Source organism: Gallinula chloropus, assembly GCF_964237585.1.
Source record: "Gallinula chloropus genome assembly, chromosome: 3".
Taxonomy (NCBI): domain Eukaryota; kingdom Metazoa; phylum Chordata; class Aves; order Gruiformes; family Rallidae; genus Gallinula; species Gallinula chloropus.
In genome coordinates, this window is record NC_140087.1 from 75797627 (window position 1) to 75822574 (window position 24948).

Below are 24948 nucleotides of genomic sequence, written 5' to 3' on the forward strand. Positions count from 1 at the left end.
CCTGTAGTGCCTGAAGGATGCTGGCAGTGTGGGAGGATGGTGACTTTTGGCACAAGGTAGTAAGAGCAGCCTGTTCTCGGTTACTGTGTTCAAAACTTTCCTCTGAAAAGCTAAGGCATTAAGTACAAAACTACATGGGCAAACTTCAGTAGCTTGACATTTAAATCTGTTTCTAGACAGATTTTAAAACTACCTGTGTCTGCAAAGTCTCAATGAAGCCACGAAGGCTCTGAAGAGCTATAGAAATACAGGCATAAAAGATTTCATTATTCTATTCTTTTCTCCTACTGTCTGTCTCCCTGCTGCTAGGAGAAAGGTAACAGCTTCAAAGGCTTTAAAACACCATAGCTATTTCCTGCAAAGTATTTTCTCCCAGGACCAAATGTTCTAATATTCAACAGGCCCAGACAAACCTTTAATAAAACCAACCACCCGTCCACTTTTATTATTTATAAAAATTATAGGGTCAGGAGGATGATAAGTTTAGAAGAATGGGAAGTGGGAAGAGCTGTTGGTGTGGGAGTGGATCACAATTTAGAAATGAAAAACCCAAACCTGGCAGTCCTTTGGCATCATAAGGTCCTTGCTTGGCTTGAGAGGGTAGAGAAAGCTGTCTGAGAGACCTGGAAGACATGCCTAATGCAAGCTATCTGGTTGATCATTTAATCTTTAAAAGGAAAAACCTGCTTATGCATTTCTGTCACTTTTGATGTATCATCAGAGTTCAACAATGCTATATTTTTGTCAAAGACATTTCAACTCCGACGCTTTCATATCTTCAATTTTCATAAGTAATTATCTTAAGCTCATGATAACATTTTTTTGAGAGAAAAAGGCTTCATTCAACTATCGTCCTCCCATCATTACTGTATTTTAACTCATTTCTCTGAAAGCAACATTAAATATTTAGGCTATAGGCTTGATTTGATCATCACCAAGCAAAGAATCTTTTCAGATACAGTGAATCAGAACTGCATGTACTTTAGCCTACGTGCTTTCAGACCAGTCGAGAAGAATGATGTTGTGAAGTAGATCTATGTCAAGAGAGGAAGGTTAATGAATACAAAAACCCAAGAGCTCTAGGTCTTCAGCAGAGGTCTAGGATATTTGCTGACATGGATTAGGTCCATTGGCAAAACTAAAGAGCAGAGTACTCTCACATTATCCCAGACATGATAGTTGTAGCAAAAGAAAGAAGAAAGAAACGTAAGAAGGCAGAAGAAAGACTTTACTATGTTTGTCTTTAAGCAAGCTGAAACAATCAAAACCCAAGTTTAGCCTTAAATAAAAATAGTCAAAATAATCTGACTCTTCAAAACATAAACTTTTAGAGATAGCTTTTAAAAAGTATGAAGTTACCTAACTCTTACATGTGGTATTTGGTATCTGAGTACTTCTAGATTCCTGTTTTAAAACCACATTATTATAAGCTTAAAAGACCTTGAAACACAAATGTTTCAAATATAATATCAAATATAATGGTAGAATAAAATAGAATGAAGGGAAGGGAATAGGTGGACTATATGTTATTCCGTAAAGTATTGTGTTTTAAGTATAATGCCCAGACATTTATTTTCCCCCTAAAGAAAGATGGGGTTTTTATATCTAAACATGGAAAAAGAAAAAAAAAAAACCACCACAACCATCTTCAGTATTTCTAAAAGTTTTATGAGTAAATGGCATATATGCATTACATACACACAAACATTACTTACATGCATTAAAATGTCAAATAATCTGAAACAGAAGTAGCACTATTTCAGAACTACTTCACTTTGTATAAATCCAGGAGCAATAGCTGTAAAAAGTGACTCTAGAGCACAAAGCAAAATACTGAATGCATTTAAAATTTATCAGCAAACTCCCTGTAGTTATCAAGCTGGGGAACATTTATCCTATTCATTATTGACATCTCCCAGAATTCTTCTATGGTTTCCTGCAAATAGCTTGTCAGCCTTTTGGCAAATAGGGGTGATTTTCAGTAACATTTTTCAGATTCTTCAAATTGAATTATACATCCAGAGGCAGTCAGTGTTTCTTACCATTAATTTTACAGGAAAAAAAAAAATTCCATTTGTAGTGAAGGCTAGGTCTATAAAGGGAGACCTGAGCACTGCAATGCTAACAGAGATCTAACCAAAGTGCTAAAGAGATCCTGCCCACCAGAATTCAGAACCCTTGCCTTAGCACACAGGATTGCTCTAGAATACATAGAGAAATATTAAGTTCCTTGGGGTACTGGAGGAGTGTTAGTACTGGGAACTCCTCTAACTGAGAAATGGATGAGCAAATGTGAAGTCTAGACTGATTGTCACAATCTACGTTGTGAATGTGCAAGGTCTAAATTTTGGTGTTGGATATGGCACCATTAAAAAGGCACACCCTTGGCTGTAACCCTGTCTGTGTTTTGGCAACTTGTAGTGTTTGTTTGTTTATTCTCTTCAAATTTCTTAAAGCATTTTATTTCAAAATAGCTTTAAAAAAGAACAAGTTTATAATTTTAATGACCATTATAGACTGTAGCGCGTTACAATGAGTGATATTACCATTTGATTAGTATATAAATACTGGAAAAGGTCTTTATTAGGTCTTTGATCTCTCTTTTCTTGCTCGTTGGATAGAAAGCCTAAACAGATGAAGAACACAGCAACATGAAATCTTTACATCATGGCTAACACTAAAGCTAGGTGTAGCTCTGAGCTCTATGGAATGGAGTCTCACTTAAGCATGGACTGCAGAGCCGCTGCCATGCAACAGGTTGATCTAGCACAGGCAGCAGAATCACCAGAGGAACAGTATAATCTTGCATATGCAAATCTTTTATTGCTACTGACTGAGACACACTCTGAAAAGATTTAAGGTTTTGATCAGCCCAGAATATGTGGGGCGTAAAATTACTTCCCTTCCAGTACTTGGAAGTTCAGGAATTATCTGCTGTTATAAAAGTCAATAAAAGTGTGAAAATTGAAGTGTGTTGAATGAGGTGCTGTGCAAGGCATTTAGTTTGGCATATCATATTGTAAAGAAAACTCTGAGGTTCTCTTTTAGCTAGCTAATGTAACGTTTTGCAAATGGAAGAAGGTGAGTTTCTAGAAATGCATATCAACTTGCAGTGATTTAATGCATTCCTTAAGAAAACACTTACTAATATAGGAGTTTGTATTGGGAGAAAATGTCTTCCAAATCCATAGTTTGTATGTGTATTATCAGATGTCAGCTAATGCCTACCTTTTTGCATCGCAAACCCACCTCTTATTATCAAACTATTTATGTCATCATCTAGCTTTCAGCTGTTTTAAAGAAAGAATGCGCATATGTCAGGAAGGACAAGACCTGATGATCAATAAATGATCACATTTTCACTGTTTTTTATATATGAAAATAAGGACAGAATTGATAAAGACAGTATTGTTTTCATGATTTTTGTTTTCTTTGGAGTGAAGAAATGAAAGAAGTGATGTCTTATGTCCCAGTATTATTGAAATCCTGAGCATTTCCTGCAGCGGAACAAACTGCAAGCATGATGCAGAATGTAATTTGGCAGGTTTTATATTAAGTGCTTTATTAAAACTGGAGTGTAATTTTCCTGTAGCTACTGCCTCCCTCTTCAGTTGCTGAGTGGCCTGTCTAGGAACAGGAAGATGGGGTAGAAGCGTAGGCAAAGATATGTCAGGTAAGTCCATTGTGCTCAAGCAATGAATGAGGCTATGAAGGATAGGGCACACATTTGAAAAATTACCTTTCTACTAAAGAGAATTCCTCAATAGACAGAAGTTGTTGAAGGACACTATTGTGTGTCACCTCTGTGGTGAATTCAAGATTTGGCAGAGCTGTTTCAGTGGCACAGACAGGCAAAACCCAGCATCTTTACAGTGAGAAAAAATTTTCATAGTCTGTCTCAGGAATAACAACTAATTGCCTTGAATTTGTAAGGGAGAATACAGAAGGACTATGGTATTATTTATTGTAAAGGTATCATATATAACTGTATAAAAGCCAATTGTCTGCCATGAAACCAGGTGCTATGTCAGCTGCTAATTTGCTTGGGTGGTACAGTGTGAGTGCCTGTCCTTCCTCATCCAGACCATGGATTATATTGGCAGGCTGATATAGTAGAAATGTATTTTGCGTTCAGAATGATAGCAAAGAAAAGAGTCATCAATATAGCTAATATTACTGTTGATTTAATACTGTTGGGTTTTGGGGGTTGGGTTTTGGGTTTTTTTTTTTTTACTTGCAGCATTACATTATCATGACCTTTTCTCTTGTACAGTGCATTCTTTCTTCTCCACATTTAAGAAATTAAAATATGCATCACTCACTCTATACCTTAAAATAGTCAATAGCTGCTAAAGGGATGCTTTTTAACTTTGGACTTTGATGTAAGACTTTAAGATTTTTGGGCTATGGCAGGCTGTGTTATGAAAATATGCTTTAAACTGTGAGAAAATCTAGAAAAGTGTAGGGTTTTTAGATGTTTATGATGAATTGATGTATTACCATACATGAAGCAGTAGCTTGAATAGTATATTTTCAAAATCATGCACAAATTACCCTAATCACAAAAATAGAGTAGGTCACATATTAGAGAAAATAAATGAGATTGTATTATGAAGTTATAAAGTTCAGCAAGTATTATAAATCATTTCTTAATAAAGGACACTAAGCAGTTAGTGTTAATTACTGTATACAGATTAGAACACAGATGAAGATGGAATACTGTATTATTTAAAATACTGTTTTAATACAGGCAATGCTGAGATGAAAAACACTTTCAGAGCTGGAAATGCGTTGTTGTTAAGATAAAATTGGTCAGAATCAGCTGGCAATTGATTCTGGCTATTCATCACACTCTTCCTGAAAAATGCTGTCGTCAATCAAACATGGTTCTATTGAATGATGTAAGGAAAGACGTGCTAAACCGGTTTTCAGTGCCATTCCACTTTTGTTTGCTGTAAACTATAAAGCTTCAACTATTACTCTTCATCTGAATAACTTGTATCTTTGCTTTTCAAGATATAAGTTTTTTAAAAGATTAAATATGTGATTCAGATGTCAGAGTAGTTCAGTTTTAGGTATAGGAATAACAAAATGTTTACGTCTTGCAACCCAAAGACAAGCTGATGTGTTTGACACTTAGATCGTTCCTATTCAGATTTGCTCTGGGGTAGGAACAACAGCTCTTTCACTAACATCATGGGTCTTGGCTATCCAATTTACAGCTGCTTCCACATGAAATCTTAGCAGTGGTGCTATGCATATCAGGTCAGCAGTAATAAGGCTTTCAAGGTATTATCTTTGAAAGGCTGGAAGGCTGCAGATGTAATTTACAGACTTTATAATGTTCTTTTCTACATTGTGTTGAAGATTTTTTTCGTTGCTCATAATCACTTGGAAGAATGAGATCTTAGCCACACATTTATAAAACTCCTATGTTCCTCTGAGCAATTGGAGGGCAAGAAAAGGGCAAAAGAGCCAACAGGTATATTTTATGAAGCCTTATACTGTTTCATAAATTCTACTAGGAGTTAGGATGTAATTCAGCCCCGTCGAATTTAGGTTCACCTCAGAGACACTTGTGCCAAATTATATGACTTTGAATGCCCCATTACAGCACCAAGGGATAAATGTGAAATAGTTCTTCTTGAGGGAGGCCCTTCTTTGCAGCAGCAAAATGTGTAGTGGTGCCAGAGAGAGAGCCCATTTGCCAACTAGATGCAATGCAAGGCTTGCTTTCCTGCTGGGCTAAGTCCCAGAAAGCTGGCTAAACTGTATTAATAATCCCTTTTCTGTCATTGGTGTCCTGTGAAAGGTGGTAGCAAATCTGGAAAAGTGCTGTCTTGTGCTTCATATAACATATGACATAGCATTTTTCTCTTATCCACACTCTCCCTCCCCTCCATGAAGTCACGTGGAATTTAAAAAGTGCATAGACAAGAAGATGGTTTCTGAGATAATCCTGACTTTCCTTTCTGTCCTTATTAAGATGATATTCTGTATTTATTTAAAAAGTAATTTTGTGCTTTCCCTAGTCTAGCTATTCTCAAAGCCACAGTTCTATTTGAACAGGTTATTTCTGAAGAATGTAAGTTGTATTGCTGGCATGCAGAGACATCTGCTTAAGAGACATGCCTGTTAGTCACACTAACCCAGAAACCAGACCTTTGTAACCAAGCTGCAACAGGATGTATATTTATATTGCGTGCCTCAGTTCATAAACTTACACCCTAACATGAGAGAAAAAGAAAATGTTCTTTTTATGGTGGAATATAATGACAAGAATGTTACTTGCGGGGTGGTTTTTTGTATTCACTAAGCCTGTATTGTGCATGTTCTGACAACCTAAAGGCAATTTAAAATAACTTACGCCAAATTTATACAGGTTGTATGAAAAAAAAGTAGGAGAAAGAGGAGGAAAAACATTAGGAAAAATAAGACCTGAGCTCAGTATTCTAAAGTTTATGATTCATTACAGTTTCCATACTTACATTTGATTCCCTTGGCGATTTTGTTTCATATGATTTTTCAAATAAGAAGTGACATGTGGGGACAAAGAAAGAGACCAGCCTCTGTGCAAGAGATCCATTATATTTTTTTCTCCCTGTGTGGTTCAGAGTTGGAAAAAAGTTATTGATCCAAGCAAGAGATCAATAGGAAGAGCCATTCACAATTAGATATTCTGTAGAAAATACCGTGAATCAAATTAACCTGGAGCACTTGATGCAGTCTTGCCTGCTCTCAAACATGTTTTAAGTTTAATAAATTATATTTATGTGGTTAGAAAAAGGTTGTCTTGAGAATTGTTAAAGATATACTCTCTAGGTTGCACTGTAATCCCCTTAGTAATCACTTATTAGTATAGCTTTTATGCTTTCAGATTATAGGGTTTTATTTCAAAAGACCGTGGTCATACTGCTTTTATTAGTTTTACTGCTAAAGGTCATGTCACAGTTGTCAAAAATAAGCATAGAACTCAGTATTAATATATTAAATGTATATTTAAAGCACAGTATCAGCAAAGCTGATATTGTTACTCTCCCTATGGTAATTTAAGGTTGAGGAGCTTTACTGATTAAACCCTTCATTTTAATTTTAAACATTTGTATTTAAAGGGTAACTTCTATGACTGGTAATAAATGAGGCATTGGTTATATTTAATAACTCCTATGCATTGTGGTATCACAGCAGACCCAAAAGATAGTACATGCTGTCACTTTTAGGATGATAGATTTTATAAAATTGTGTTGCATAAAGATGAACCCTTTTGTGCTACCTTACATTGTTGCCATGGTGATGCAGCACTGCTTCATGGGAATTTCACTTTTCTGGTAATGTTAGAAACTGAACCCAAGGCTGCTTCTTTAGGTTGTTCTTAAATCTCACTTTTAATATGATATCTTTTTGTCCAAGACTTGTGATTCATCTTTTGTATCTTTATTTTCTCAGAAATATCTCCTGTAACGCTGTCACAGCTAAAGAACGAAATATGTTAACTTAACAAATGCTGAGCATAGTAGACACTCTAAAGATAGCTATTTTATGTTCCGTGCCATTGCTCAATTTTATAAATATTTAGGCTGTGTTTTGCAATTCTATACTTTTTATAGTTCAGAGAAAGATTTCAGATATTTATAGTCTATGGAAATATATTTATCATGAGAAAACATTATGAACAGCATGCTGTAGACAGATAAAACCTGGTTTTGGTTTGGCTTTTTTTTAATTTGTTAGCAAAATGAATTTAAGTCTTAGATGTATGGAAAATAGTTGCAAAATTGTTTTCAGATCTGGAAACAAAATCAAAATTGTTTGTGGAGTTGTCCTGTGTTTCTCTGTAACATAGGATTTTTAGCATCCTGCATAAGTAAGAAATCATATGGGAACTTCAGCTGATTCTGACATTTAGTAGATTCTGACATGCCAGTGATTCTTCTTTATCTTTACAAATAAAAATGACTGACGTGGAAATCCTTACTCTGTGCCTTAAGTACATATTTCTGAATGTTTGGCTGTGGATTGTTCTCTGTGCTGAATCAGCCAGAACTATAATATGCTCAAGATACAGCCAACTCCTTGACATATGGCAGCAAATACATACATGAATGTAAGTCATACCATTTGGTACCCAGTTGGAGCTCCCTAGCTATGCTAATGAAATTCATGCAAGAGGAATATTTTTTTCAGGAGTAAGGATCTCTTGCTGTTTTCAAGGGAAAACAGATAAAATAAAATGCTTTCATGAGGAAAGTGTTGGAAATTGTTCTGCATGTTCCTTTGCCCCATTCATATTGAATGTTCCCCCAGAGTGCTGCAATATTTGTTCAGAGCATCTAGGAGAGAGACTGGCAAACATTTCACAAATGACTGAGCCAAGTGAGAGAGGGTGCTGCAAGATGTGAGAGCCTCTTCCCTCATGCCTCTTTATATGGGGAAAGGTGGCACCATGCTCAGTGTGCTAATTAAACAGGCTTTCCTTTTGCTCCTACCTCCCATCTGAAATCATCTTGGAACAAAGGGAGATTGAAAAGGCAAGGAAAGGGATGTCTTTGGAGGAATGGAGAGAAATGAGGAAGGACTTATTATTCTCCCTTATTTACACAGTGCAGTGAAGAAATACCCCTTCCCCGTCTACAACCAACCCTGCTGCCAGTGGAATCCTTTACTGTGTGTGGACTTGCTTGCTGTCCTCATTTTGCTAAACTCTGCACTGACAAGTTTTACATGGACAATATGCATTTGTTGTGTTTCTCTCTAAAATTAAGTGGTTTTTCAAATGTCTGCATCACGTCGCTTGCATGAAAAATTAAAAGCTGTTCAGCAGGCAACATGATCAATATTCTAATTTTTTCTTTCTTTTGCTCTTCTAATTACTGAGTAGAGTTTGTAAATGAAGAGCAAGAATTTTTTAAGATGTTTCTTCATTTGAGTGTGAGCTCTTGTTTTGTTTTGTTACTTGTTTTAAGATCTCCTTGGTGTCAGAATGTGCTGTGACCTCACCACAGTTTCAACTAATTTTCCTGTTCCCTGAAAAGTAGGACTTGTTCTTAATAATTTTCTAAGGAAATTTAAACTAAAATTTCAGAAGTAAGTATCTTTTTATGGAATATGTTAAACTAGCACTACTTTTGTTTTCATAATTTGTAAATAACTTAGACATCAGTGTTTTGCTCCAGGGTATCACTATCCTTAGACATGTAATATTTGAGTAGATAATCTAAAAAAATTGTAATAAATAATAGAGTTCATTACTATACTTAAAATCACTTCTTCATTATCAGCAGTACCACAAGAGTGTAGGGGACAAGCTGGGTAAGAATGCTTCAAAAAAGTCTGCCACTGATACCACTGTGCTTGTTCTAAATGATAGTCATAATTCCTCACTTTATGTAATTATTCATCTGTAGATAGAGCATCATGTTCCAAAACACTCCTTAATGAAGAGGGGAATTTGTCCTTCTGGCAGTTTGTTAAAGTATTGATAACATCTCTTTGAAAGGGAATATACTCCTGATCAATACATTCGACATATGAAATGCGTTTTCTGACTCTATTTACCGTGGTCAGATCCTGAGCTTTCTTCACATTATAAAAACAGACAATATTTTGGATAATGAGCCTTGCATCACTATCAGAATATAATCCGTAGATATTTGTACCTCAGTTCTTCCTCATTATATATTATATAATCGATGATTATATAGGGAAATATACAATACAGCAAAACAGAGAGAGAAGATAGAAATTATATTTAATAATCAGCAATTCCTTGCTGTCTGAAAGCATTCACAACTTGATTTTTTTTAACAGAAGCTTTTTTCCCCACATAAATGGATAGTAGAAAAATCCCTTCAGATACAAGCTATACCCAGAAATCCTGTAGTAGCATGACTGTAAATAAAATGCAATGGCCCTTAGTATGCAAAATGTTAAATACTCCAGTAACACAGTTTATTTGTTGGGCTGACTCACTAGAGTGTGCATGTGAACTCTCTCTCTTACTTCCTTCCCTGTAATAAGTATGCCATCCTCTTCAAAAGGATTACTTTTTTCACACTCTGCCTGACAAGGAGAATACCAATTTAATTCCAAAATTTTACAATAAGCTGGTCTTTCACTTTGAACATGTTGACAGATACCTTGGGGTGGGAACATAGCAGGATATTGCTAGGTGCTTCTCATAAGTAGCTCTAAATTCTAGGACTTTTTAATTGCACTTTAAGAACTCTGTACTATTAATACATCTATTTGCTCAAATGCGATGCTTAAACTCGCATAGCTGAAGCTTGTGTAGGGAAGAAAAAGGATAAAAATCAAGAATCAAATTTAGATAGCATTTTCTGTAAATGGATGTTTTCTTGACGTATGTTTCTGAGCACGGCTCATTAGTAAAGTGAACCAGTGTCTCGCAGGAGAGAATTGTGTCCTCCCTCATATAAATGTAAAACAAGATCCAGACAATGAAGCTGAGTCAGAGGAGACGAGTTGTAAATTTGTCTGGGGCGTATATTTATTTTGTGGTACGAAGTTTTTATGTTTTTATTTTGATATGAAGTTTAACAGATATTACTAAGTGAATGATAAAGTGCTCTGCAAAGTGGTTCTATATTAATAAATATATTTGAACAACAATTGAAAACACTGCTCAAATTATTCCCTTTTTTAATGGGGCTGGATGCTTATATACTCCTGTGCAAAAATGAACCAAAATAATAGCCATTTAAAAACAGTCATCTCATTAGTTGCTGAAAAATCTTCATGAACCAGAATTTTAAGTCAATGGTTTGGGTTGGATTTTTGAAAATCTGTTACTTGTTGGATAACAACTCCAGGATCACCACTGTACATTGGCTATTGTTCTTTTTTTTTTTTTTGCTATGCTGCCATCATTAGCATCTCTGCTCCTCACTGACAACTAGACTAAGTGTGATCAGTCTCAACTTCCACTGTAAATTGCATTATAATATAAACTTCAATTTTTTTTGTTTGTTTGTTTATTATTTATTTAAATGCAGCGCTCTACAGTGGAGCCGAAAACCTCACATGAACGATCTCAGTAGAAGTTTGTGTAGACAGCACCGATGTATCTTTGGCTCCTGGCATTTAAATACTTCTTCACTTTGGCTCTTTGTTAATGAGCATTTGAACAAAGATAGAATGCTTTGGATGTGTTGGAGAGAACCCTGTAAACCTTACCACCTTGCTTCATTGAGCTTTATTTAAACTGTGCTGACTTGTTTTTGGAGATCGTGTGAAGTAAGCCACAGAAGCCAACTGAAAGAGCTTTGCTGGTTCTTACTAAGTAATCTACTGACTTTCAGAACTGCTTTTCTTACGTTTAGGGATCAGCAGATCTTAAGTCCATAACAGAGCAACAAAATTATATTTGCTTTATGCCATTGTGATATAAAATGTGATTCCTACTCTGCAGGAAATTCTGGGTGTTAAAAGACTTTTTTCATCCCATAGAAATGGAATTTTCAGAACTTTCTGTGAAGTGGCACGTTTTGTCAGTGTTGGCTATTACTGAAATAGTGTTGATGTAAGATTCTTTGAGTCATAATCAAAAAAAGGATGTATGGCTACAAATCTGGATGCAGTCTGGAGTCTTCTTGGGACACATACTTAGTTTGAGCATCACGTGCTGCAGGGACTTACCTCATTGCATTTCATTGTGGAATTGGGTTCTACATTTGTCAAGCGTACTCTGCCCAGGGAAATTTGCTGGTATACTTGCAATTGCAATATAGTATGATATATTTAAAAAAAAAATTGAGGTATATGACAACATTTTTTTCTGGGAGACTCTGATTTCTTGATTGGACTTAAGTCAAGTATGCTGTGATCAAGAATAAATCACTTAAATATCCACTACGGGTAGGTAAGAGAGGGACTTCTGAGAATTCACTGAAAGTATGTGAATAGCTTTCTCAGGAGGCTTCATTTAAGGGATTTTGATGTTGTGAACCAGAACATGCAGTAGGAAGCAGACAGTTGTATTCTCACTCGGTTTAACGCTGACCCACATTCAAGGGCAATGAAAGATAGAAGGATAGACTATTCTTAAATTGTTTCATTAAGTTAGGGAAGAAATGTGACTTTCTAATCTAGCATTCTTTACCCCTCTGGAAAAAGAATGTTTATTTACTTTAGTTATGATACTTTTTCTGTATTATTCTATTACATTTATTATTTTCCTAATATTTTTAGCTATACTTAATTCTATTAGTATACAGTTATTTATATTTAATTACTATTAGTAATAACTATGAGAACATAAGCATTATAAATTCCTAATTTCTCTTCATGAACATGGGAAGACATATACCCTCTTTCTTAGAGTGCAAGTAGGATATGATTCTTTTGAGCCTTATCTGCAAATGTGAGATATGTTGTGAGATAACAGTAATATTTCTGGAGTTTTAATATTCTTCCAAAGCACTAAATATATATGTGTGTTGTAATGGATTTAGCGTACTGTTGGACTGAGTTTATATTGATAAAACACAGCAATGAAAGCAGTAGGTAAATGTGACCCATTTTATGGCAGAATATGAATTTCCACCTAACTACAAGTCTTCTGCTTGTAATTGCTGATACAGATACATCGTGCTTGTATTCCAGGAACAGTATGCTCTTTATTTCCCATTCTGGTCACACTGAGAATCAGAGCAGAGACCTCCTCTTTCTCCTTTCCTCCAAATCAAATTGAAGCACACAAGGACAAAATAGGAAAAAAACAGTCAGTTTTCCAAGATCTTTATGGCCCCAAAATAATTAATCTAGTGTATGTTATAATTATGTCTAGCTACAAAAATAGAAAGTGATACAGTGCTATTTTTTCCTAGTGCCTCAAATGCATTGAGGTCATTACAGATTCTTTCAAGGAAAAGACTATGGTATTTTTTCACTAACTGGAAGATAATTGTGGTGATATCTTGGCAGCTGATATCTTGATTGATTCTTGTTTAAAAAAGAGAATATATAATGTTATGTAAAAATTTAGCATCATAGATTTTTTTACATTATGTGCAATCATGATGAAGGGAATTTGCAGATTTTTCCTGTTAGCTAAACCAACAGATGCTATAGCCAGCTGCAGAGCTACCTCTAATAAAAAGGATTTGAATTGACCATGACATTTGAGTACATTATTCAACTACGTCTAAACTACTGTTTGCGTTAACATCTACCTTAGTAAAAAAACCCAAAAATCATAGCTTTTACTTTATTTCTTAAGACGAATTTGGATCTAAAAAGATTTTTCATTTCTAATCTACAGACGAAATTACTATTTTGATGAAGCAATTCACAAATACTTTTATAGGACAGCTGGGATTTTTGGCATTTTCCTTGCTGACAGTTCTTAACAAATGTGTACTGCTACCCAAGATTTTACATCTTTTCAGGTCTTTTTAGGATCAGGCAGTTGCAGACAGACAAGGTGTTGCTGTGGAATTCAACCCAATACTGAACAATCACCCTTCTTTTCCTGTGGCACAACAGTATCTCAATATTCTCTTCTTATCAATAACTATTTAGCTATCCTAATTCAGACTTTTACTAAGACAGCTATATGTATAATGTTGTATGATATTATTTCAAGTCATGCATATTTTATTTATATCTTTCCTAACTTGAAGATCCATAGCCATATGTTTCAGCCATATATCAGCAAGGCTGAGCATCTGTTCTCTAAAAAAGATGAGGTAGTTTTAGGAAAGCTGCAAGTGATAAAACTGTCTTCAAATCCAAATTCTGTACTGCCTGAATGACCGGCACAGTTACTGAGTGTAACTGACTGCAAAATTTGGTCTACTTACTTCCTTGCTTAAAACTTCTATGTTATCTGGCAGGATGGGTATGAATCTCATCCCAGATATGCTCCTACATTTTAAGAAAGTGTGTTAGAGTTAATGCAGTGGTCCAGGTCTAAGTAAGCTCTAACTACCATTTTTGCCTTTCACACGCTAATGAGTTGTCAGATTCTGAGTAATTTCAGGGCTGTGCAGCCAAACCTCACCATCATTTGATTACTTTTTCTTAAAATTGTACCCATGTTAACTATTATCACAATACCTTTTTTTTTGTTGTTATGAAAGTAAAATGTTGGAAATGGAGTAGTGACATAAAAAAACATTATATGCCCTATTATTCCCTCACCTGGGATACACAGGTATCCTGGGATAGAACTTGGTTTAAGAGGGGTGGTGAATTAGCCATGACTGTCTCTTGCACAAAAGGGTGTGAAGTGGAGAGCCAGAAAGCAAGCTGAAATCCCATATACTATCATTCTAAGAAAAAAAATGTAAAAAACAAACAAACAAATGCCAACAAAACCATAAGACATCATGATTTAGTCCCTCTTCAACTGGTAGGACTGTATGGTCAAGTATTCCCCCTCTTGATTTGTCATTCTATGATAAAAAATGTTTTTTGCAGACATGAGCCAAGCAGTTCCTATAAAATTTTATTCTGACTTAATATAAAATTGTTTCTGTATACATTTGCTCTTGAATACAGTATTTATTTTTATTTACATCAATTATTTGTTGGAAATTGTGTTACTCAGATTTTTTTGACTATGCTAAAGATGGTTTCTGAATAAAAGCCTATATTTCAGGGTTAATATTTGTCTCATTTTCTAGACTTTGAAGCTATTCACTTTTGTAAAAGGTATTGTTAGTCCAGCATCACTTTTACATGGCCTGTTATGAATATTTGATGACCAGATATCCAAGGAAATAGAGATTAGATCAAAAGTGAATCAAAAGATGTGAAGTGTTGCCTACAGTTTGGGTGTGCTCCAATCCTGAAGAGAAATTTTGCATACTATGTTATATCTAGAAATAGAAGTCAAGGCAGATCATATGTGGAGTGGCATGCAGGAGGCCTCTGCGCTCAAACTGGACCGAAAAAAAAAAAAGCATAAAAGAGGAATAGATGGGAAATTCCACACTCTACAAAGTTTAAGGTTTAATTGTCTTTTTAGTATATTCCGGTAGCAAAGGATATTGACTTCTACGTACTTCTAACTAGCAGAACACAGTACTGCTGCATCTCAGATGCAGGTGATACTAATTTTTGGACCTCGGTTCCATATTGTCTTTCAGATTAGTTAACTGTTCATGATTTGCCATGGAATCTTGTGGTAAGAGTCTTTTTATGCTAATTTAGATTCAAGACTTGATTCTATGCTAAGTACTTAAAAGTCAATTTCGATTCTTCATCAGAGTGAAACTCATGAAATTTCAAACTGAATTCTAGGCTCTTCATTTTAATCCTTTGTCTTTTAAGTTCTGGGGTTGAGGTTTCCAGCTTTGTTCATGGAGTTTGAATTTTATTGCTCATAATGAAAGCTGAGCTCACTATAGACCACAATCAGGAGAATCGAGATTGGTCAATTTGTGGTTTTTGAGCTGTGCTCTAGTGTGGATTTGTTCTGAGCATGGGTCCCATGCCAGGCTTTGTAACACAGATGAGTATAGGGTGGTACTAGGGAAAGCTGCTGGGTGACCTGAAGATGCCTCCGCCTACCAAAAGGAGGCGGCCAGCAGGGAACCAAGAAGGCAGATGGTTTTCTGCTGCAGGCATGTCTTCAAAACAGATCAGAGGGATTGCTGAAGACTGTTGTCATCTCCCAAATGGGAATTCCTTATTTCTTTTCCCTCATTTCTTCAATGTGTGCCTGTTGTGTTTAAAAAAGACCCCAAACCAACCCAAACAAACAAAAAATCCCCACCAGTCCCCCAACAAAAAACAAACAAAACAAAACTCCCAAACCCAAATCCACCTAAAGCTATATAGCACCTTGTCAGACACAGTCTTCTATATGCAGTTTGCAATGTAAGGAAAGCTGGCCACTGGAGGACGTCAAGTACTAGGGGCCATCACCAGTTAAAGCACAGTTGATGGCGATGTATGCCCATAATTAGGATATTGTCATTCCTTGTCAAAGCAACTGGTTTCCAAAGGTGGGTCTGCAATGCAGTGTGAAAAAATGTGAAGTTAAAAAATTTGTGCTGAAGAAAAAGGAGCCCTGTAACCAAAGACTTACATACCTGTATGTACTTTTGCATAGTGGTATGGTCACAGGTCTGTTTTCTGGAAAATAACTGTGCTTTGGTTACTGAGAGTTCAATAAAAGAGAATAAGAGAACATGAAATGGAGTATGTTCATTCTTTAGCAGATAATTTGAACAGTCTCTGTGTTTTTTTTACATGATGAAGAGATACGCTCTTTCTTGAATCCAATGAGGCTAATGTCTTGATGTAAGTTATAGCCTTATAATTCAATATGAGAACTATTAAAGGGAATATAAACTCCTGAAAAAAATTATTTAATATTTGAACCATTCACAAATCGATTTGTTACCTCCTCTGCCTTCTTTCTTGAATTTTCAGAGAGATATCCCAATTATTGTCACTTTATAATGTTATCGGGCTTCATTTCATAAGGGCTTTTCAGAATTGGAATACCTTATGCTTTGTTGAAAATGTTGTGGTCAAAATTAAATAGGGGATTTTCCAAGAAGAGTGATGTAAAAAAAAATAATTGTATTTGCTGTAAGAGTTTTGCATTTTTGTTTTAAAGCAGTTTCCCCTCTTAGGTTGTCTTGGGGAGAATATTTATCCCTTTTTACAACTTACATGATAAGGTGACTTTTAGAAATACAGATCATTGTCTCATATTATTAATGATCTGTACTGTAAGAATTGAAGCAGGAATCTGTATTGGAAATTAAGTTCAAGTACTCCTGATAGAAAGCTATTAAAGTTCTTTTGCTCATTGGTATTTCAAAAGGAGATTCATGCCTAAATACCTTCTGGAGATTTAAGCAAGGGAACCATTTGACACTGCTTACAAAATTGTCTGGGTATATCTACATTGTGAAAAAGATCAGAAACTGCCAAGCTATTATATCAGGATGATAAGCAAAATATCATATAGAGATACTGGCATGGTTCCCAGAAGCAGCAGACTGAGACTAAAAAAACCTGCTTTTCTGGAAAAAGCCTAGCCACTTTAAACACCAGAAATCACTGATGCAGATAGTTCCTTTCCATTCTTGACTAGATAATTCGCTATCATCTCAAATAGCAGATGGGAGACACACACAGTCTAGATGCATCACAATTGGTAAAGGTTTTAAAAGAATACACTGTGGTGGTGTCAGCTAGATTTTCCAAGATCAGAATTTCTTTTTCCCAAGTATGTCTTTTACCTCTTGTTTATGAGGTTTTAATGTATGCCTAGAAAGTCAACACCTTTAATTCTATACTGGTTCTCATGCAAATTGTTCCGATAGCTTAAAATCTGTTTTTCTCCTCCAGATTATTAACATTTCATGAAAACTCTTGAATTTGTATCATGCATATGCCAAATATTTCAAAAAATAATCTTTAGAAAAGGCATGTTTCATATAAGCAATTGTACATATAAGATAAAAGTGAAATTTTATATCACTGCAGCAATTCTAAAGCACAAAATTTGTTCTCGTCAGGCACTAGTCAAGGCTTAGAGCACATAACTGGGACATAAGAATAAAGAAGAAATATTAAAAACAAAAAATGGTGTAAAACTGGGACAGAATTAGTATTGAATCTGTCACCCTACCAATACTGTGTTCAGGCTACCAAAAAAAATGTGTATCTGCTATAAAATCATTGATTGATTTGATTTATTTATTGATAAAAACTTTTCATTTCTGCTTTCAAAATCTTCAGAAGTTCTGAGTGCAGGAAAACACTATTGCTGACATCAGTGTCATCCTTGTGTCTCTGCTGAGGTCAGGGATTAGCTGTAGGGTGTCAATTAGCAAAATCAGAACATATCACAGGTTTTGCTCCCAATTTTTAACATGAAAAATAGACACTGCTTGGGTTTTTTTCACCTTAATTAAGTTAATTTTTCAGTACAGATGTCATGGTCACCTCTTGAACACTAACATTCCTTCTGCCATCCCCAAAGATACATGCATTTTCACTGCCTCAAGAATCTTCGGTTGTGAAGGCTGCCTATATCCAGCTGCTGAGAATTCTCAGTGCTGATGCATAAACTCATGGAATGCAACTTTCCTGAACTGCAGAACTGTTCAACACTCACTAACCTCTCCAATCAATTGTCAAACTATTAGAGTTTCTATAGGAACTGCTGTGTATTTTTACAGTGCCCAGAATAGTTTTGCGAAGATGTTAAATACCAGTATTGCAAAAATAACGATTAACTTACCAAATAGTTTTTATTTCCAATATTCCTTATTTTGTGTGTCCTTTCTCCGGCTTATTTACAATTGTGGAGTATATCAGTGTTATTTTTAAGGTAAGCTAATATGAGAAAAGATAAATTACTTTCTATTCTTGAAGATAGTAACTTTGTTTTTGGTCCCTTAGATCATAATTTCAGCCTTTTATCCCCAGACTAGAAGATAGATGGTATAAATTAATGTGTTCTGCAGACAGAAAGGTGGGAGAATCTATAACTGACTTTGGGCTTTTATTGATGGCCTCTATTGAACTCTGAGGACATGGTTCATTGATAAAAGGCCAAATGTTAGTAAAAGAGCGGGACTTCATGTCGCTTGAAAACAAAGATCAGATGGTTATCTCTTTCTTATTTCTTAGCAATAACTAAGAAATAGACAGAGGAAGAAGAATTAAACTTTTATTTTTTAGAAAATAGAGAAAAAGCTGGGGGTCTCTTATCTCTGTTTAGAAATAAAATGGTTGCATTGTTTTTTGAAAATACTGTAATATTCAGATTGAAAGAAAAGCATAAATGCCATAAAGAAATGCAAACATTTCAGCTGCAGAGCAGGCTTGTACCTTTAATAATAATTATGATTTCAGCTGGAGTCAATGGGTTTGCCCCAATTCACTCTAGCCAACTGCCAAGTCATAAATATATTACAGCTTTCTTGGCATCTATTACAACTTCATTGACCTTTATCTCAAGGAAAAAAAAATTAACTAAGGTTTTTTTTCTATTTTCCAATTAGACATGTTTGGCAGTTTTTCCCTTGATATGTGTCTTTGGCACTGCAAGTTGGTTTTTAATTTCTTTTAAATATAAAAAGAGTGCAAACCTCTGCCAGCTGCACAAACGGAAAATGAAGGTTCCATTTACAGAAATGTTAAATTAAGTTGACTACTAATGTGAGAGAGTTCCTTTTATGAAGTATGGTATCTATCTTTTCCCCATGGGAAAGTGAACTTGCTGTAGCAGTCAGGTATCTCATCATAACGAACAAGTCATTGGTTGATGTTTAAGTAGATGCACAAACTAAAAGCTGTAGAAAAAAGCACACAAAGAACAATAATTAGGTTCACTTCATTCTAAAACCTTAAGACTTAATTTAAATTTAACCTTGGTTTTTCTTTTAATATATAAACCATGCAAATTCACTTTAGCAGGTTTCACCATATCAAAGGTACATTAACCCTTTTACTAATCACATTTGTACAACAGAAACAGCCAGTATTTTTTTTTCTCCATCTTTCTTGTATTTAATTTCAATCTAAAATTCCAGTACATTACGAGTTAGAGGAAATAAATGAATTATAAGTTTTTTCTGGTTTTCAGTTCTATAAAACAATATAACAGAATTTTCTCATAAAACATAGGAACTGCAAATCTATAAATTTGTTTAGGTAGATATGAAACTGCTATTTTAACAGGTGAAGTTTGTTAATTTAAGTTTTAAACTGCAAATACTAAGCACAAGTATCTGTTAAATTTTAATCTTACTTGCCTTAATTTTTTAAATATTTTTTACCAAGTTGTTGACCTTCCTGATGATGGATTTGTTTATGAATTTTACAAAAACATGTCACAATGTTATATAAAAGCCTGTTGTCTTTACTATTACAGTACTGGAATAATAACCACACGTTAAAGGTCAGATAACAAAAATGTACAAATTAACAGTGTGATTGTCCTAACGTGATCAACTTCTTTTCTAAACCATCACTTTAAAAGAATAGATTTTTATTTCCGTATAATTAGATATCAAGAGGTCCCTAGCTCTGTAATTAGCCACATGGTAAACATACCAGGAATTATTTTAGTCCCATTTGGGGCTTAGACCTGATGATCTCTTGAGGTCCTTTCCAACTCCTACGATTCTGTGATTATTACATTCTGCCAAGGTCACCTGAAACCCCACAAGCAAAATGCAGGGAGGATACAACACTGCTGCTCTGTGAGCTACCCATGATCCTAACTGTCAGAGATATTCCATGAAAGATACTACCTACCCACGTGACACTGGCTCGCCTTTACAAAGCTCAGTGCCCATTTCCTCTGGAGAGGACTGAGGTTTCAAGGTGAGAGGAAATATATCCTGTATAAACCAAAAGGCTTTGCCACTAGCACCTTCTGTAATCACTGTTTGAATAAGAAGTTCTGCTGAAATGGAGTTTACTGCATTCTCCACATGGAGCAGATCGTGCACCTGAAGAATTTTATTATTATTGCTGTTGTTATTGTGTGATTATGGCTATTCCTATACTGCGTTGTTGGGTTGAAAAATGTTGTGACACTATCTAGCAAAGCTGGCCTGAGTAAGGCACCCAAATTGAATAGATAATAGTAGGTTCAAGGAGGGCATTTAATAAAATGAGGAAGATAACAAGATTAAGGCACAGAATTTTGACGCCAGTATTATCACATAAGTCTCTTACAGGTCCAAACAAATACATTTATTGCATTTCCACATGCTGAATGATAATTTATTTTCTTTAATGTTCTGAGCACCTGAGCCAATCTGCTCTATAGTCCCACTGGGGAAAAAACACAGCTTGAAAGAGGCAATGGGAGGACCAAAGCAACCTGTTCATTTTCCCACTGATGTGGCTTTCCAGCATCAGGCTTTTTTCATGCTTTTTAAAAGACTAAACTCTAAATGTCTGTAATTTTATCTTTATTAATCTGAGTAATTTCTACCTAAAGTGTATCCAGAGGCTATCTCAAAATTGGGTTGAAGTGGTTCTTGAAGTCGGAATTTTGAAAATGAACAAATGAACTCTGTAATCATTATAAGCAATTTATCATACTGAGGGACTGCAAAGATCCTCAAAGTGTGTGCATTATACCTCTTTCTTTAAACCCCATCCTTTTAATTAGGATCACAATAATGATATCACATGAATTAAAAATACAAATAGGTGAAATAGTTTCCTTAGATGAGGAACAGAAATTTATGGCACAATTGATGTTCATAAAACAACCTCCAGGGAAGGATCAATGTGTTACAGGGACAGGCTTGGTAATCAATAAGAATATGCATGGAAGAAATCTAAGTTGTATCATAAACAGTAAAAAATGACAGGGGATGTGGTTAATTATTATAATGTAGAAAGAGCGGCTTAGTGCCTTCAGCACTCTAGGGATGTGATTTCTCAATTAAATACACTCCTCAAGTTGCTTCATTGTCACTTTGAAATGTCATTGGTTTTAATCCAAGTATTAATTATTCAAGGATAATAGTTTGATCAACAAAGCCTGGAAGATAATGCCTAAAACCAGGAAGGTTCTTCCCTTTGCACAAATCTGTCCCCTTGCTCAAAACATCTTTGAGAAATACTGTTACTTTGTAGTATACCTGAGCAGTTATACAGGTTAGCCTTCAGCAACCCTAAATATTAAAACTCCCATTCAAGAAAAACTTTTGTCCAAAGTTCAGAATTTATATAACTCAGTCACTGTTTTAATTCATAAAATACCCAAATTAATGTTGGTTAGGTTGTGTAGATATGTTTTTTTGAGAAACATACCAGAAATAAATGAATTTTAATTAAGACTAGCAAAAATGTGCGTAGTCTAACATGGAATACAGAATTTGAAAATAAATAGGATTTTTTTAAATGAGTATTTCTTATTTTGGAAAATATATGGCTTTAAAGCTGTATCTTGTTGAAAATGTTATCCTCAACAGGGCTTACTTGAAAATAGTTTCCATTTAGTATCAAATAAGGACACATCATAGCAATTTAGTATAAAACCAAATGAAATCTCTGACATTTCCCATAGGACAGAAATCTGATTTTTTTCATCTCTGGTAAGAAGATTTTTTTTCTCTCTTTTTTTTCTTTTTTTTGGTGATAGATGTGGTAGTTGTTTCAGAACAACTTTGAGATTTCCAAATGGAATACAAACAGATTGAAAAAAAAAATTCCAAGGGAAATCCTGTTAGAATGATCTTACTGGTTTAGACTGTCTTGGGTGAAGTAATGTGTCTTGTAAAACGTTGGTTTTTTACTAGCTGATGATCTGGTAGATAATGTGATGTGTGTTCTTCTCTAGTGTCATGCTCAGTGGACCAGTTTGCAATGTGATAATTACTTTTTTGTCTGGTCAATTCTGCTTAGTAATGAAGTTAAAGTTTAAGTATCTGTTATGCTTCTAAATAGATATCAATGAAGATATCATCTGTCTCACCTGAAGGTGAAAAAATTCTATTCCAAAAGATAATGAACAAAAATGTTATTGAAATTTAGCTGAGTTTTTTATATTCTTATAATCTGCTTTTATTATAAATAATAGAAATCTCTAAATCTGATCTGCTTTCATTATTCTGTCATTGAACAGAAACTGTAAATAATCATTTATATGTTGATGTAACATAGTATGTCATACTGTAACATGTTACAATCAAGTACCTTATTTTCTTGATTTAAAAATAATGTTTTATATAGATTTAATGTAAGTTCTGAATAGAAGGCAAGTAATGCATTAGCTTTTGCTAACTGGAGAAATAGGAAAATGAGTTACTTATATGCTAACTCATCAACAGTCAGCCAGCATCCACTGCAGGAAAATGAAATCCTATGATACATGCATCAGACTGCATCATTTTGTCGTGACATTACAGATCACACGCACAAAAAAGTAACTATTGACAAAAAAGGTCATGTTTGATTTTACGATTATCTTAAGATTGTGCTGTTCCTTTTCTTCAGTATTTCTGTGAGTATAACAAGATAGCTGTTGACAAAGCTGCAGGGCAAGATGTGAAAATATTACAGGTATTTGTCCTCTGTGGCTGACTCCATTTCATCAGAATGTACATCTTCAGTATAAAGTAGTTAGTAAAATGTATACGTATTGAAAAAAAACAACCACATAGCTTAGCAAAAATGCAATTATATTGTCTTCTCCCACCCTGTTTACAGCCACAGTTTGATACCTTCTATCTTTACCTGGAAACAAAATGCTTAGCAGTCAGCAAATTCTACATGTAGTACTGAATAACTAAGACAAAAGCCTAGTGAAAAAAAGACTGAGGAGCTAGTTCTGACAGATTGAAACAAAATAAATAGTTTGTACATGCCCTGGCATTTTAAAAAGTAATACTCACATTGCAACAAACTGGTACATCTAATCCTGTAGTGATACTACCTTAACTCCATAACCTTCTTTTTAGTTTGCTATAATGTGGTGCTTTGGTTGTCTCAGGAATCTGGGGTTTTTTTCCCCCTTGTTTTTTGGTCTTTTCAGGAAATCCATGCTAGCAAGGTGAGCTGAACACGTGCACCTTTTTGCAAAAAGCGCCTGTATTTCATCTCCAGTCTTTAATATTCACATTTGCTGAAGAAAACAGTGAGTTCTTCAGCTTGTTTTGCATTTTCAAAAGACACAGTTGATCTAATATGGAGAAAAGCATACCAGTGATTTAAGGAATTGCAGAAAATTGGCAAAATTCTCATGTGATAACAGCACATCAGCTGCAACCAAATATAGCTTTGATATAATTGCTGGTTCCATTTATTCCTCTGAACCAAGCTCTATCATTTAGGTGATGTTGACCAGCTAAAAGTATAATTACTGTAATCGATCAGGGTGTTAAAAATTTTTTAAAAAAATGTTATCTACATGTATATATTTGGAGTGTGTTTTTTCACATTATGTAATTAGCATTAGTGGGTCCAAGGAGGCTCCTCAGATGATGTACAAATAAGTTCTCTTAGAACAAATTACAAACAGATGAAACAACTGCAGAGACTACCAGCAAATTCTGTATCCTGATAAATCAGAGTTTTTGCTGAGTGAATTCTGTTCTGCAGAGCTTTAGGTAGTGGTTGGAAATCAGAGCGTGAGGCAGAAGAGCAAAGAGACCTGTGCAAGACCTGCCTCTGCCTCCCCAGGGAAGGGATTCTGCTATAACACACGGAGTAATGGCAGGGACCTGCAAGGAGCTGCAGCAGCAGCAAAGTTTCATGTGGTAATAATAAGAAGTCTCCTAGCAGGCACTATGTTTCAGCTTTACAGTCAGATAGGCAGTCTGCATCGGTTTCTGTTCATGCATTGATACCTTTACACTTGGTGTCTCTTACATAAAGCTACCTAAGGTGTGTTTCTGTTGCTTTCCAGTTGTTGCTGCGATGGGTATACAGCTGTGGGGGGAAAAAAAGAGAGGGGAGAGTGACTATCAGGAAAAGTAGTGATAGGACAAGGGGTAAAGAGTTTAAATGGAAAGTAGATTTGCATTAGACATTAGGAAGAAATTCTTCGCTGCCAGGGTAGTGAAGTGATGGATCAGGTTCCCCAGAGAATCTGTGGCTGCCCCCTCCCTGGCAGTGTTCAAGGCCAGGTTAGATGGGGCTTTGAGCAACCAGGGTTAGTGCAGGGTTTCCCTGCCCATGGCAGGGTTTTTGGAACTAGATGGGTTTTGAGGTCCCTTCCAACTCTGTAATTCTGTGGGCAAAAAAGGAGGGGGAAAAAAAAAAAAGGATGGAGGGGAGAAAAGAAAAGGAGAGATGTAGGAAAGGATGGAGAGAGGGAGAGATTATTTCTCAATACCTTGATTTCCATCTTAGTGATCTCTTCCTAGGAGACTGAAAAACAGCTAGAACAAGATCTTAAAGGACAGATGGCATAGCATAACTGCTGAAAATCTGTTCTTATTCCTCTGATTCAACCTTTGCCCAATATGTGTGCTAGTAAGAAGTCAT

At 35.3% G+C, this 24948-nt stretch overlaps 1 protein-coding gene across 21 annotated transcripts in view; it reads left to right on the forward strand.

The window, feature by feature from the left end:
- The window catches only part of NRXN1 (neurexin 1), a gene marked incomplete at its 5' end in the record, with an annotated part of 727448 nt that overhangs the window by 97787 nt on the left and 604713 nt on the right, over positions 1-24948 (forward strand). The window lies entirely within an intron of this gene.